The sequence below is a fragment of the Enhydra lutris genome, unplaced genomic scaffold (assembly GCF_002288905.1).
Source record: "Enhydra lutris kenyoni isolate GAN:26980312 unplaced genomic scaffold, ASM228890v2 scaffoldscaffold50, whole genome shotgun sequence".
Lineage (NCBI taxonomy): Eukaryota > Metazoa > Chordata > Mammalia > Carnivora > Mustelidae > Enhydra > Enhydra lutris.
Genome location: NW_019154134.1, coordinates 5,890,042 through 5,907,423, shown reverse-complemented (window position 1 = coordinate 5,907,423; position 17,382 = coordinate 5,890,042). Strand labels below are relative to the sequence as shown.

General features: G+C 39.1%; 1 pseudogene; it reads right to left on the bottom strand.

The window, feature by feature from the left end:
* Positions 1-2,133: 2,133 nt before the first annotated feature.
* On the bottom strand, positions 2,134-7,311 carry LOC111156899 (annotated as a pseudogene).
* Positions 7,312-17,382: the final 10,071 nt, after the last annotated feature.

Here is a 17,382-nt window from a genome sequence, read left to right as displayed (position 1 = left end):
ATAAGTCAGAAAAAGACAAACACAGTATGATCTTTCATATATGTGAAGTCTAGAAAAAAAAAATCTAAACTCAAAAAACAATTAAACTCCTAGGAAAAGGGGGATCACATTTGTGTTTACCAAAGGTGAGATGGGGATAGAGGAAAGGAACTGGAAGAAAGTGGTCAAAAGGTACAAATTTCTAGTTATGAGGTAAGTACTAGAAATGCAACAACATACAACATGACTGAGGGCCAGCACTGCCATATGAGACGCGGGGAAAGTGCTAAGAAGGTAAATCAAAGAGTTCTCATCACAAGGAAAAATCTCCTTTCTGTCTTCTTCTTCTTCTTCTTTTTTTTTTTTGCTTTCTTTTTATTGTTATCTATGTGAGATGATGGATGCTAACTAAAGTTATAGTGGTAATCATTTCACTATAGATGTAAATTGAACCTATTATGCTGTATATCTTAAACTTATACAATGATGTATGTCCATTATATCTCAATAAAACTGGAAGAGAAATTGCATCTGATTTCTTTAGTCATTTGGGAAATATAAATCACAAGCACTGAGATAACATTTTCACTATGATTTGACTTACTAGGGTCATTATACTTTTTTTTAAAAAAGAAAGAAAATAGCAAGTTTTGGCAAAGAGAGAAATTAGAGGTCTCGTATGTTGCTGGTAGGATTGTAAAATGGTACAGCCATTGTGGAAAACAGTTTGGGGGGGGGTCCTCAGATTGTAACACATAGAATTTTACCATATAACCCAGCAATCCCATCCCTAAGATATGCTTGAAAGAATCTGAAATGAGTATCCACACAAAACTTGTAGCACTAGTCATAAGAGCCAAAAAACAGAAACAACCTAAATGTCTGTCAACAGAGGAATGGATCAACAAACTGTGGTATATTCATACAATGGAAATTATTTAGCCATAAAAAGAAATGGAATACTGAAACACATTACAACAGTAAAAAACATTTTGCTAAGTGAAAGAAGCCAGCACAAAAGGTCATATATTGTATTATTCCATTTATATAAAACATGGAGAATGTGTAAATACACAGACGGAAAGCAGATTAGTGATTGTCAGGGCGTGGGGGCAGAGGGATAGGAATTGACTTCTTCATGGGTAAAGGGTCTACTTTGGAGGTGATAAAAATATTTTGGGACTAAATAGAGGTGATGATTTCACAACATTGTGAAAGTACTAAAGGCCATAGAATCGTATAATCTAAAATGGGTAATTTTATGTTATTTGAACTTTACTTCATTAAAAAATTTGTCTTTGACAAAGAAGGAATTAATATACAATGGGAAAAAGGCAGTCCCTTCAACATATGGTGTTGGGAAAACTGGACAGCAACAAGGAAAAGAATGAAACTGGACCACTTTCATACACCATAAACAAAAATAAGGGGTGCCTGGGTGGCTCAGTGGGTTAAAGTCTCTGCCTTCGGCTCAGGTCATGATCCCAGGGTTCTGGGATTGAGCGCCGCATCGGGCTCTCTGCTCAGCGGGGAGCCTGCTTCCTCCTCTCTCTCTCTCTGCCTCTCTGCCTGCTTGTGATCTCTGTCTGTCAAATAAATAAATAAAATCTTTAAAGAACAAACTGATAGTAACTAGAGGGAAGATGGGTGAGGGGGATGAAGGAAATAAGGGATGGGGATAAAAGAGTACACTTATCATGATGAAATAAAATAAAGTGATAAAAAAATGCATCACCAAAAAAAATTAAGAATTGAAACCAAAAGTAAGATCTTTTTCTTTGTCAAGATCTGTCTCATCAGAGACATGTCATCTCAGAAACACTCAAATGGGTATCTACTGCCTACCAAGTGGACAGAAAAACAGAGAGAAAGCTATTCTGCAGAGAAATGGAGAAGAAAGAAGGATAACCTGTGTGCAGGAGCATAAATTCAGGATGGAGAGAGAAAATACAGTATTTCAGACTCTAGTTTCAGTTCTCTTCCTCCTGCTTATGGCCTTCTTGAGGTAACTCCTTATCTTTATAATGAACTTTTTTCTTAAACCAGTTTTTATTCTACAAGTTGTAGTAATCAAAAGTATACAGTCTAATGCACAAAGCCAGCAGAAGGATCTTTTTTTTTTTTTTGTAGCACTAGGGTTTATTAAGCTGTGCCTTAGTACAGGTGCTGGGGCTTGCTCATGGTGCTCTTGATGTGTAAAGCCTAGACATTCTGCCAATTCTCCTTGAGTAATGACACCAGGAAACTGACAGCTAAGTGGATATTGCACACAAGCTCATCACCTATCATCTGCACTGGCCAATGGCCACTGCCAAACACAGCACCTTCTTCATCTGGAATTTGATGGTAGACTTCATTCCATCTGCTTTGGCCACCATGTTCTCATTGTGGGTCAGTAAGGAAGGGAGCTTGCCAGCCTTATTGAGGCCTGGGGCCCAGCGTTTGTGGGATCTGCTTGATCAGAAATTCTGAGGCCAAAAAGGCATCATACTTCTTGGCCAGCTTCTCGACTTTTTTTCTTCTTGTTGAGTATCTTCAGTGCCTGAATGTCCACGTGGGGAATAACCACAGACTCAGCCTCATCACAGTCCTGCTGGTCCCCGAAAAACATATGGGGAGCTTGGGGTATGGGAGTGAACTTAAGTCTGACTGTGCCCGAGAAGCATTTGTCTTCCTAAGGGTCGAAGTTGTTCGAGCTGATCTGTAGATCCACCGGCTCCAAAACCTAGCTGGGCTTGCAGGGGTTGTCAGGCAGGAATTCCCGCACCGCCTTGTACAGGACGGCTCAGGAGCCCTTGCTGCTCGCGGAGCCTCACACCTGCAAGAACCGCAAAAGAAAGCCAGCTGAAGGGTCACTTCTGCCATGACTTTTGAAGTTGATTATACAAACAATGACTTGTAAGATTAGAAAATACTTCAGTGGTCCTTCTCAAACACAATCCCTACACTATCTTTTCCAAATATCAGCAGACTCTGCTTAAAAAAAACCTCTAATAATGGAGACTTTATTATCTCCAAAGGCAGATAATTTCATATTTGAACAATCTTGGCTATTAGAAAATTAGTCTGTGTAATTGAGCAGAAATCTATTCACCCAAAATATTATAACATCTGGGATCATTTGGAAAAAACATGGTATCCCTTCCCCTATGACAGCTATATAGCAGGTTGAAGACAATGACCACAGCTCCACCATTCTCCTTCCTCCTGCTCCTCTTGTGTGTAACACACACACACACACACACGCTCAAATACCCATGCACCTGCATACATACACACACTGTCTTCTCCCTAAAAAATATAATTTCCTTGCTCAGTTCTCTCACAAGAAGCTTAGAGCAGTTAAAATGACATGGTAAATGTCGAACCTGGATTTGATTTCAACGCTGCCTTTGTTGGATGTGTAGCTCAGGAAAAATCAGTTATCTCAGAGTCTCAGGTCCCTCACATATGAACTGGGCATAATAAAAGTATTCAGTACAAAGGAGTATTGTGAGGACTGAATGAAATTATTCATGTAAAGAATGCAGCACACACACACACACACACACACACACACACACACACACAAAGAATGCAGCATAGCATCTGTCCCTGGTAGGCGTTCAGTAAATAGGAGCCATTATTATCTTATTAATAATACTATTGATACTAGTCATTATGATTGCCCTTATCTAGAAATCTGGTCTTATTTGACCAATGCTCCCAAACTGCTAGCTATGAGGATGTCAGATTAGGAGCTCTGTGTGCTTACTATAATACCAGGCACCACAGCATTGGTAGATTATCTCCCTCTGCAGAGGAAGGGAAGACACAGATTAAGGAGTTTGTCCAGAGTCACACAGCTAGTAGGTAGCAGAGCAAGAATTCTAATCCAAGAATTCTGACCCAGACACTATTGCAACATGCCGGTTATGCCATCATAGCTCATTAATTACCCACAAGGTGGTGCTCAGCAGTAGACAGTGGCTTTTTCTGCTAAACCCTCTCAAGCAATCAGATAAGCAATTCAAAATGAGGCCCCATGGGGGTGAGTCAGCATTTCTAATGGAGGCATTTTCCTTCAAAAGCAATACTTCAAGCTAGTTTTTAGGGAGAGCACAGAAGTCATAGGGATGTAACACAGAGCAGGGTGACTCTGGTTAATGATACTACACTGCGTATTTGAAACTTGCCAAGAGAGTAGATCTTAAGGGAGACAAACCATAAGTGACTCTTAATCTCACAAAACAAACTGAGGGTTAATGGGGGGAGGGGGTTGGGGGGGTGGGATTATGGACATTGGGGAGGGTATGTGCTATGGGGAGTGCTGTGAGGTGTGTAAACCTGGCGATTCACAGACCTGGTCCCCTTGGGGAAAAAAAGATATTATATGTTTAAAAAAAATAAAATTAAAAAAAAAAAAAAGTAAACTAATAATAACAAGGAGAATAGATAGGAGGTTTGGTCAGTAGCACAAATTAGGGCACAAGAGCGACACTTAAATGCCTGAAGAAAATATGAGTGAAAAACTTTCATGAGTGTGAACCAAAACATAAGCAACTCCCCACAACTAACTTCCCTATATCTGGTCCCATCACACAAATTTCACATCCTCGTATCCACGTTGCTAATTTAGTCATTTCTTCGAAGAGATATATAATATCTCTATAATAAATTTACAGGTATATTAATTTGTAAGTGTTCGTTATGTTTTTTCCTTCCCCAATGTATTAAAGAAAATTCTGCCTTGTTCTGGGCTTTTCACTAGACCTCAATCCCTCCCCACCTTCAAAAAATAGATTCAAAATGCTGCAGTTCTGCTTCTGGCCCATTTTTGACAGAGAACTGGCAAATGAGAAGAGAGATGGATGGAAAAGTGAGAGAAATTTCATCAGAAAGGCAAATATTTAGTCCATTAAAAGCATAAAATATAGAGGCGAAGGATAAGAGAAAAGAAACATGGAGATCACTAAAGCTTGGTTTTGTGTTTTTTACCCAGGTACATTCCATGGAGGATGGATAGTGGAGGTTTAAGATAAAGTCATGGGGTGGGTAGAGAGTGTGAGAGATGGGAAGATGAGAGACAGGGCAAAGGGAGACGTGGAAGAACTGAGCAGGAATTACATCCTTGTTGATATCTGCCAAGGGACTCAAGGCAGGATGTGAATCACTGTCAGACATCACACTTGGTTTCTTTGAAGATGACTGCACAGAGAACTCCAGTTAGCGGTAGCTCTCAGGTTTATTCTGGTTATAGCGACACGCATCCGAAGCACTCACACACATGTCCACCTTGCTGGAATGAGCAATTCTTACCCTGTTTGCTTCTCCTCACCTACAAGCAGACCTGTCAAATAAATCATTTCTGTGATACTGATGAACCAATATTAAGCAAATTGGGCTACCTTGCCACTTTTAAGTATGTAATATAAATACGAATCCCTAATGCACCTGCTGTTCCTTACAGTTTTAAACTTCACTTTCAACTCATTTGAACTTGACAACATTATTCCTGGAAAGCAAGCAAGGGTCATTATCACCATTTTACAAGATGAGGGAAAGGAGGTTCATAGAACTTGCAATGCCTTTCACAAGATCACAAAGTCAGTATGTGGCAGAGCCAGATTTTAACTTTAATTTCCGACTGCAAGTCCCGTGGGCTCCATAGGATTTGTCATCACACTTCTCCACTGTCTGCACTCCATGAAGTATGTGCTTCATGTAATTACCTCTTGGAGATGGCAGAGTATGTAGAGGTAAGAAGCATTTGGCTTAGAGCCTGGAGGACTTGGTTCTAGTCCTTCCCTTTCTATAACTTTGGATAAGTCATTTTTACACTCTGAAGTTTATTGACTTCATCTGTTTGTATTCATTTTTTATTGAGGTATAGTAAACACACACTGTTACAATAGTTTCAGGTAAGCAACACAGTGATTTACTAAGTCTACACATTATGCCATGCTCACCACAAGTATAGCTGCCATCTGTCCCCATAGGACACTATTACAGTACCACTGACTGTATTCCCTGAGCTGTACCTTTAAGCCCTGTTGCTTACGCATTCCATAACTGGATGCCTTTATCTCTCACTCCTCATTACTCATACTGCCCATTCCCCCCTCACCCCTTCCCCACTGGCAACCATCAATTCCCTGTACTTGAAGGTCTGATTCTGTGTTTTGTTTGTTTGTTCCTTTGTTTTGTTTTTTTAGATTTCACATATAAGTGAAATCATATGGTATTTGTCTTTCTCTTTTTTTCATGTTTGTACTTAAGAACTCCAGTATTCTATATTAACAATGATAACTGCTATTATTACTGAAGGCTTATATAAGGTAGATACTAGTAATAGGTACATAGATTTGTCATCCATTTAATCTTCATAACCTTGCAAGTTTTCAGAGAGGTTAAAGTATCTCCCAAACTGACAAGTAGTAGCACTAGGATTTGAACACAGGTCAGACAGATTCTTTTCTCACAGCACCATCTTGCCTCGACATCTCTTGGTGAATTATCAAAATATGTGTGACTCTAAAAGAGGCAGGCCACTCTAGATTGGTAGGTGGCAGGTTTAATAAACAAGGGAACTTACACACAAGCCTTGTCTCGGATAGTGGCAAGACAAGCAGATCTCTGCATCCATCTGACAGAATCTTAAACATTTATACAGAGGTTTTGAATAGGATCCTGTCATGTATCCAGTCCAGATGGTCTCAACAACACATTACTGTCTCAAGGCTATGTCTTTGAAAATGACACTTAGTGTGGACAGTGGGTGGAACGTACATTCCAAGAATGGGGGTGGGGAGGGTGGGGGATGAGGAGCCTCTAATTGCCTGGGTCCAGCTCATGAGTCAACTGGTGATCACATCCTCTCAGTAACCTCCTTCAACAGGTTTGGATCTGAATTTGTCTTCCTCAGAGTCCAGGTTCTTCAAAACTGCTTTGTATCCCCAGATACGTGGAACTTCTCTGTTGTCCCCATACCTATTTCTGCCTTGAATCTAGGTGGTCAGAAGGACTTCTCTTCTGACCCGAATGTGATCAGAAGGCTTTCCTCCATTGCCTCAGTAAACTTTTCTCTGAGTCTACTACCTCTTATCTGTTAAACCCCTTGTTTAAAATTGCTGGTGTGTTACTATCTACCTTCCTTCCCCCCCAGCACTAAACCAGGAAATATGTGTGCACACAGTTTCTATTTCTTGGTATACAGGTAAGTAAACTCTAGAAAATGAGAATAAATGCCTTTCTTCACATCAAAAGCTTGAGAACTTTTTGTAGGAGAAGAAACAATCTCCAAATACCTGTCGAGACAAGTTTTGGGCTTGCTTCCTTCTGGATTGTGGCCATATTTCAGGAACACACATTCTAAGCAAGTGGGACAGGTTTGGTCACTTAATTAAGTTAGTAGGCCCTCTTCAAGCCAAATACAGTACTCTCCATTCCTCATACTTTGAGAGGAAGCCCAGCTTTCAATGGGGAAAATACCGTTTCCAAGTCAAACACCCTCTCATACTCACAGATACTGAGGGCCAGAGACTTGCTCAATGTCAGGAGACTCCTAAAGACTGTGCTCTTAATCCCCTGCCCTTTTATTAAAATTTAATGTTTCCTCTTGGGAAATCAAACAATCACTGGGAGTCATCCTGATCACCCACTATGGATGACTGCCCCTGGCAAAAATCCTCTTTTCCTCCAGACTTTTCTAAGAAGATCCACCAAATATCATGTCCATAAGTGTCCTTAGAGGGCCAATTTAAGATCTCCCCAAATTACTATGACAGAAAGAAGGAAGGAAGGAAAGGAAGGGATGAAGGAGTAAAAGAAAGGGAGAAATCTTTACATAAGTGCCAGAAATGTGGAATTATGCCAAATTAAAGGGGTGTTTTACTTGGTACTTCTTGAAGCCTTTGATAGAGTAAAGGTGTATTGTGACTTCCTAATAGAGAAATACGTTCCCCAACTTATTTGGCCACGTTTATATTTTTTACCCCTCCATGGAGAAGTGCACACATTCAGTGTTCTATGAAGCACACTTTGAGATATGTTAATGTAGTCTGGTATTCCTAAGATCCCATTTGCAATGCTCACAAAGCAGAAATAACTTGTTAAGGCCTTATAGACTACATTCCAAAGGAGGAGGACTGATCTGCAAGTACATGGGTAAAACCGGAGGGCGTTATGCTAAATGAAATAAGCCAGGCAGAGTGACACAAATACCACATGGTACCATTTTTATGTGGAATCTAAGTATATACATACACACTTGCCAATTTCACAAAAACAGAGAGTTCGGTGGTGGCTGCTGGGGGCTAGAGGATGCCAAAATGAGGAGATGTCAAGGGACACAAACTTCTGAGTTATGAGTAAGTTCTGAGGATCTACTGTGCAGTACAATGACTATCATTAACAATATGGTTTTTGTATACTTGCAATTTACTGAGAGTAGATTTTAAGTATTCTCACCACACACACACACACACACACACAGAGAAAAATAACTATGTGAGGCTTTAGAAGTATTAATTAACTTAACTGTGGAAATCAAGCAGGACTGCAATCTGTGGCCTATAACTACATGCTGCCATAGTCCAAAACAGGAGTAACTTTGGTCCACAAGACTCAAAAACAATGTGAGCTGCATGAGGCCAGGAAACCTATTTTGTTGACTACTGAGCATCTAGCACAGTGAGTGGCACATTGAAGATATCCAGAAGTATTTGTTTAAAAAAAAATGTTCTACAACAGTACAGGATCACTTTGTCTTGTTGACTCTTTACAACAACCCTATGATTGTTATTATAATTTTTCAGAAATTGGAAGATTAGAAATTTGAAATTTGACATTAGAAAGCGGATAGTAACATGTCATAAGTTCACAGAGATAATAAGTAACTGTGATGGTATACTAGCTTAGTATTTCTCAAATCTTGTGTATAAATCACCTGGGTATGATTGAAAACTGTAGACTGCATTTCTAACAAGTTCCCAAGGGAAACTGATTCTGCTATTCCACAGACTACACGTTGAATAGCAAAACCCTAGTTTCCAATCATAGAATGCCAGAGTTTTAAAAGGAAAACATAGTTGGTCAAGTTAGAAATATTAAGCCTAGATATTACAAAACACTCCCTCTTAGGCCATTTTTGATGTTCACATCATTACTCTGAGCTAACATCAGGCCAAAATCCTCCCAACCCTACTACAGAGAAGGCATCACAAAGTGACACAGCCAAAGCATAACGATGTGCCATGGAGAAGCTGGGAAGAAATACCCCATAGGACTTTCCTACTGCCCTGTGACAACCCGCCGGAGATCACCATGAGCCAAAACCAACAGGAGACAGGAGGCAGAAGAGTTCACTGATAGAATCCAGCCAGCTCGGCCTCAAAGGGCAAAAAGCAGAGTAGAGAAAAACAGAAGGGTGTCTCAGGAAGGGCACACTGACACTATCCAATGCACTTCTGCCTCTCTGTAGAGACCAGACCAAGCTCCTTTCCAACTACTCTTTCACCTAGGGTGGAACAAATGTCAAATGAAAGGAGGGGAAGGAAGGGGGTATACTTTTCTATTTTGTGCCTGCACACTTCCCCTAGAACCGGATGACACTACTATCTGTGAAAAAGCAGTATGTCTCTTCACCGACAGGTTAGACCCTCTGTCGGTGTTCTTGCCATTGGCATAAAAACTTAACACTCTTCTCTCCCTCTGAGTAGGCAGCTCTCACTTATCTAAATTCTCGTCCCTCTCAGCCTCTAGAGTATTAGCCCTCAGGATTCCCCTGGTCATTATCTTACTGTTTCTTCTCAGACTCATTCCTAAGTATCTCTTCTTAAATACAGTAGTTTTTAAAAAATGTTTTATCTGCTGAAGGCTATAACACCCTATCTTTGGGGCTTAGTCTCAATCCCATTCACCCAGTTCCACTGGCCATCTACTTATAGGAAACCCTGACTTAGATGATGAAGCAGCCCTTCAATCTCAAGTGCCCAACTACACTCAGCATCTTCCCTCTGAGCTCCCTTCTTGGCTCCCTTCTCATGATAAAGTCACCATCACCCTCCTGCTAGTCACCCAGTCTCAAAGCCAGGTCTAACAAATTCTAACTCTATGACACCACTAGTACTTATATCCTTTGTTTATTTCCCAGTGACAACATTGCTGTTTAGTTTCTCATTTTTTTCTTTCCTTGGCTAATAAAGTAAATTTCTAATTAATTTCTTGCTTCTTGTTTTTTTACCTTTCTAGCCCAATTTACAAACACAACCATCAGATTAATATTCCAAAAATACCTGATTATTTTGATTATATTTCTGATTATATTATAGTTCTGATTATATCATATTTTTTAAAAAAATCATTCAAACCTTGAATAGCTGTCGAAGGGAAAGTAACTGTAAATGTGTGAGCAAAGAGGAGGGAAGGTAATGTTAGCATCCCACTTCTTTGGATTTCATCTGTTTTTCTGTTCTTTACCTTCGTATCTTTTTTGCTGGTGGTGAGTGGTATTTTTGCATTTCTTTTTGTTCACTTCCAAATCATTTGCAAATTTTGGAAATGGAGATAGTGTGAGAGAGAAGGAAGGAGAAACAAGATTTGTGGTAGTTAAGGAAGAGAGGGGGAAATGAAGACTGGGTGACCGAATTGGTCTTCAATAATTGCTAGTCATTCATTGGGAAACTGAAAGCATGAATGGATATTTTTAAAAACCAGGGTTTCTAAGTATGGCAGCAATGGAACTAACTTCATTGACCAGAGTCCTTAGTGTCAATATCATTTCTGGGGGCTTGGAAGTTTTGAAAGAGAAATGACCAAACTCTAACTACTTCAATCTGAATGTTATCAAAATCAAAGTACTCAGTTCAGTAGATATTCAGGAAAATATTAAAAAGATAGAAAAGTCATGACTTGTTTAACTCTGGTATCATAATCCTAATATCTGAGAAAGTATTTTTTAGTGGCTACAGCATAACATACTTAAAGGGATTTTGTCAGCAGGATAATGAACATCAACTCTGAAGAGGAAGAGAAAGAGTATGGAAATATCCATAACCAAGCTAATGGGGAGGACGGAGCTGGACCATCCAGAGAATATGAGGAAGAGGAGGAAGAAGAAGAGGAGAATGAAGGCAAGATGAAGCAAGCTCAGAATTGGGAAAGGGAAAATAGGAAATAGATCTCTCATGGCCAATGAAATAATTTCAGGATGGATATTATGATGATTATGTTCACAAGGAGAACAGAGAAGATGGAGAAGAAGGTCTTTAAGGGAAAAAGAAAAATCAAGATGCAAAGGATGAAAGAGAATGACATAACTAGATTCTTCTTAAACCAGACCCCGTAATGCTACTGGTTTTTTCAGTAAAATGGCCATTACAGTGAGTTCCATAGGAAACAAACAACATGTAACTCTTAAAAGAATATGTTTTACTATTTTCATATTGTCTTCATTAAAATAAGCTTTATTAATCTGCTAATGATTATACTATTTGTGGAGAAACATTTTTATTGATGCCATTGTCATAGTCCCTAGAAATTCATTTAGAATCTTAATTTTTCTCATTATCTTATTCTTGTTAACCATTACTAGCCAACAATGAAAACATGACTGATTCTACACAAGTTTAATATGGTACATTTTTTTCATGTTTTAAACTTACTTTAAAAACAGAAGTAAAAGTTGCTATAATATGTAAATGTCAAGTTGGTTATTTTCATAATTGACCCAGAGATCTCTAGTTGGGAAATTCTTAGTTTTGTGTTCGCTTATTTAGTAAGAGTTTTAAAATTTTTTTAGGTGTTTGTTTTGTCACACAAGTAGTTTGGAGGGTAGGAGTAAAATAATAAAGATTCTATTCAGCCACACAGTTCAAGAATTTTAATACTCCTTTTATGATTGTATGTGTGTGTGTGTGTGTATATATATACATATATATATAGTGTTAAGTTCCTCATGAGTCTCTTCCTAAAAATTTGAAATTATTACTTTTTGTGCAACTGGTTTTTTTTCCCCAACTTTAAAGATTTTTTTTTTTTATTTATTTGAGAGAGAGGGAGAGGGAAAGGGAGAAGCTGACTCCCCACTAAGCAGAGAGCTGACTCCCCACTAAGCAGAGAGCCCAACACAGGTCTAGATTCCAGGACCTTGAGATCATGACCTGAATTGAAGACAGACTCTTAACCGACTGAGCCACCCAGGCACTCCTGTTTTCCAACTTTAATGAGGTATAATTGACAATTAAAAATTATATATGTGTAAGGTATACAACACAATGACGTGATATACAAATACACTGTAAAATAATCACCACAATCAAACTATATAACATATCCATCTCCTTACATAGTTAGCATCATTTTTGTGTGTGATAAGAACACTTAAAATCTACTCTCTCAGCAAATTTTGTACACTGTACAGTATCATTAACCAAGTTACAGTGTTGGATATGAGATTTCCAGAACTTGGTGTAACTAAAACTTCACTTGGTGTAACTGAAACATTGTACACCTTGACCAACATCTCCCCATTTCCTCCTACTTGAAGGACTGTCATTCTCCTCTCTGCTATGTTCATCATGGGTATTAGCCTCTAGTTTTCTTTCCTTGTAGTGTCTTTGTCTGGTTTTAGTATTGGGATGATGCTGGTCTCGTAAAATGAGCTTGGAAGTGTTTCCTCATCTTGGATTTCCTGAGTTTAACAAGGATTGGTCCTGGGCTTTTAACTGGCGAGGGGTTTTGATTACTGATTACTGATTTCATCTCCATGTTTGTTACTGGTCTGTTCAGGTTGTCAATTTCTCCTTGATGGAGTTTTGGTATGTCATATGTTTCTAGGAATTTATCCATTCCTTCTAGATTATCTAGGTTTTTGGTATGTGATTCTTCATAATATTCCCTATGATCCTTTCTGTTTCTTAGCTATCCACTGTAATGTCTCCTTTTTCATTCTTGATTTTACTTATTTGAATTTTCCCTTTTCTTCTTCTTAGTCTAGCTAAGAGTTTTTCAATTTTGTTCATCTTTACAAAAAAACCACAACTCTCAGTTTTATTGATTTTTCCATTTTTATTCTATATTTATTTCTGCTCTAATCTTTATTATTTCCTTCCTTCTGCTACCTCTGAGTTATGCAGTTCCTTGAGGTATAATATTAGGTTGCTCATTTGAAATCTTTCTTCTTCCTTAGTGTAGGTATCCATCACTAAAAACTTCCCTCTTAGAATGCTTGTGCTGTATCCCATAAATTTGGTATGTTCTGTTTTCATTTTGTTTGTCTCACGGTACTTTTTAAATTGTTGTCATATATTCAGGTATATGACATTCTAATCTGACATCTGTATACACAACAAAGTGATCACCCCCAAAAGTTTATTTATCATCCATCACCCTACAAGCCCTTATACCCACCCTCAACTCCTTTCCCTCTGGTAACCACTGATCCATTCTCTGTATCAAGATACTTGTAAAATTCCCTTTGATTTCCTCTGACTCAATAGTTGTTCAAGAGCATGTTCTTTAGTCTCCACATATTTGTGGAGCTGGGGTTGGCACACAGGCATGCATGGAGGGGCAGCAGTGCCAGGGTCCAGAGCACAGGTGCACATGGAAGAGGTGTACAGCCAGGGTCCCAGTCATATGCCAGAATGGAGCAGGTGGGTCAACAGCCCTGGAACCAGTGGGGCTGGGAGAAGTGGCTGCTCTGGCCTGGGATGAGGGGTGCAAAACAGCTCATACTCCCCATGCAGCTCCACTGGCTGGGGTCAATGTCAACAAAAACTACAGGGATTTTCAGTGGCAAAGCTGTGTGCAATGGGTTGCTGGAGTCTTCTATGGTGAAGGCTGCTAGGATCTTCCTGCTCCTATTTTCCCCCACAGTGAGGAAGTCATGGACAAGGGGATCTTACTGGGTGCTAAGCAATACAAGACTGGATGATGGGATGATGAAGGTAAAATGCTTCCTCTACTTTTTAATAAAACCAACCTCAGTTTATGTGTTCCGCTGGTTTGCTGCAACTTCCTCATTAGCTCTTCCTCATTTCCCATTAAATAGCTCTTCTATGGTGAGCACCTTAAGTTCTTCAAACTTTCCTCAAAGGTCATGTTTCTAAAGCCCTTCTGAATCATTTGCAGGTTAGTGGGTTTTTGTTTTGTTTTGTTTTGTTTGTTTGTTTGTTTGAGAGAGAGAGAGATGCAGGGCTCAATCTCACAACCCTGAGATCACAACCTGAGCCTAAATCAAGGGTCAGAGGCTTAACCAACTGAGTCACCCATCTCTCTTTTTAAGACATGTTCTCTGTGCCAGAGGTTGTGCTACTTGTTCTCCATGCATCATTATATTTGTGTCTCTTGATGAGTCTGAGAGCTAGGTATTATAATCTCCATTTTGCAGATAAGAAACTAAAATTTTGAGAGTTCAAATAACTTTCCCAAGATATCACTTATTGAGCAGCATCCAAACTGAGTTCTGTCTGACTTCAGAGTCTATGCTATGCAGTACCCACTATGTTATCCCAAGAGGTAGTGGACTGTCTAACTTCAGAAGTATAATTGTAAAATCTGGATGTGTACTTGGAACAACAGAATGAGGGGCGCCTGGGTGGCTTAGTGGGTTGAGCATCTGACTCTTGATTTTGGCTCAGGTGATCTTGGGGTCCTGAGATCAAGCCCTGCATCATGCTTGGCATAGAGTCTGCTTAAGATTCTCTCTCTCCCTCTGCCCCTCCTCCTGCTCAAGCTCTGTCTCAATAAATAAATAAATAAATAAATAAATTCTTTAAAAAAAATAAAGAATGAGGTTCTAAGTGGCTGATGAATTGAATGAGACCTTCGAGAATCATTTTGGCCTTCCCAATCATGTGAGACTTTGAATTTTAAATAGTTCTATAGTATGCAGTGATGAATGTAACAGGATATTTAAGATGGAACCAGCAGAACTAGCAAGAACAGAATATGATTTCCCCCTTTCTCTTCCATACGTGATGAGTATAATGATCATATTCTGCCTCATATTAAGGTTCCTTGCATTTCCTATCCTTCTGAAGTGAAGAAGGCTGTGGATACATGTTTCACAGATAAAGAAGCCAGCCTTGAGAAAGAGGCATGGAATTGACTTTCTTGACTCTCTGACACCAGAGAGGGAGGTATTATCACCACTGCTACATGAGCACCCCTCCTGCAAGGGACCAAAGGCTCCTCGCTAGGAGATTAATGAAACATCACAACCCTATCTCTGAGCAGTCTCCAACAAAGACAGCTCTCCCTTTGATAAAGTCTCTCTTCACTTGGTTTACACAGCATCTAAATATCTTATTTCCTTCTTCCCTTCTGATAGCTTTTTCTAAGCTTCTCTTCCAGGCCCTTCTTGCTCTGTGGGGCCCTTAAATGTGGATGCTCCTCAAGCTTCTGGTGAAGTGCTCTTCTCTTCTAATCTTCCCACTATCCTTAATTATCCCATCTATTCCAAAGGCTTTATCTTTCAGCAATGACTCCCAGGCCCATATCTCATGTAAAGTCTCCTCTTTCCAACGTCAGAAAGTATTTGTTGATAAACGAATAAATATAGTAATGGATAAATAAGCATAGGAGAAGTAACTGGGTGTCCGTATTTCAGACTGGAACCCAGTAAAATGTATTCTTATCACCAGTTTTTCACAACAGATAGAATTAATAAATTCTATAAATTCCAGTCCAATCTTGGCCCCTTACTAGTGGAGTGATGTTAGATTAGGGAATTAAAATGCCAACACCTTAGTTTATTTTCTCACTGTGGCTGTTAGTTTGTTTTGCTTTGTTTTTAAGAATTTACAAAATGAGGATAATTATACCCATCCTGACCTACATTTCAAGTAGAGTAATTATGAGGAATGCATGAGTTCTCACATGGGAGAGGGCCTTAGAAATGGGAATTATCCTTACTAAACAGTATTGAGTTATTTATTCAAGAGAGAAAGAGCAGGATGCCTATCAGGGTGCAAGACAAATGTTTTCTTTTGTTTATCCTGAAGGTCTGGGTAGCTGTTGATGGCAGTTATTCACAGCTCAGCCATAAAAAGTCTCCTGAAGGAAGGGTATGAAGGATAAAGGGTGGTGGCCACATTAAGTCCAGCCCTAGATATCCACAGCACACACCCACCTGTTGTGTATGGTAATGCCTCAGAACACGGGCCCAGCCCAGACCTCAGCCAAAGCACCTGGTCTCAAAGATGAAGTGAATACAAAAGCAACTAGTGAGATGACCTCTTTAGTCATCACAGAGTGCCAAGGCTAGAGGCATTCTAGTCATTACTCCATTCAACAATGTCATTGGAAAAATGGAGACATTTGGGCCCTGGAAGGGAAAAAAGAAGTGCTCAAGTCACCCAGCAAGTTAGTAGCAGAGCTGGAATATAAACGTCAGTCACCAGTTCACTATACATTCTAACCACTCTGACTACAAGACTAATATAATTATTTTTCATCCAGAAGGCTCTTATAATTATTTTTCTTTTTCCTATTAGGGTATAATTTACATGTACTAAGATACTAAAGTAAAATTTACATACAGTTTGAATTTACCCTTTTAATATTTTTTGTGGTTAATTTAAATCCAGTTAACATACAATATAATATTAGTCACAGGAGCATAATATAGTGATTCAGCACTTCCCTACAACACCTGGTGCTCATCACAACAAATGTACTCCTTAATCCCCCATCACCTATTTCACCCGTCCTCCTATCCACCTCCCTCTGGTAACCATCAGTTTGTTTTCTATTAAGAGTCTGTTTCTTCATTTGCCCTCCCAATCTCTCTTTTTTTTTCCCTTTGCTTGTTTTGTTTCTTAAATTCCATATGAGTGAAATCATGTTAAATTTACCTTTCTAAATATCAAGTTCTGTGTCTTTTGCCAAATAGAAAATTTCATGATACAAGCATATTCATTGCATAAAGTGTCCATCATCCTGAACAATTCCCTCTAACCCATTTATAGGAAACCCTTCCCTCCCTGTTCAGTGACCACATCTGTCTCCTATCCCTAAAAATTTCCCTTTTTTAGAACATCATACAAATAAAATTAGAATTACACACTATGCAGCATTTTGTTTCACTTAGAATAATGTGTATGAGGGGCACTTGGGTGGCTCAGTCCTTTGAGGATCTGACTTAAGCTCAACTCAGGTCTTGATCTCGGGGTCATGAGTTCAAGCCCCATGTTGGGCTCTATACTGGGCATGGAGCATACAACAAATAAAAATAATAATAATAATAATAATACTTTGAAATTAATCCACACTGTTCCATGTATCAGGAGTTTGAGCCTATTAATACTAAATAGACTTCTTTTTTAACTATTTTAATTCAATTAATTAACATATAATGTATTGTTGGGCTCATAGGTAGGTCTGTGATTCATCAGTCTTATATAATACCCAGTGCTCATT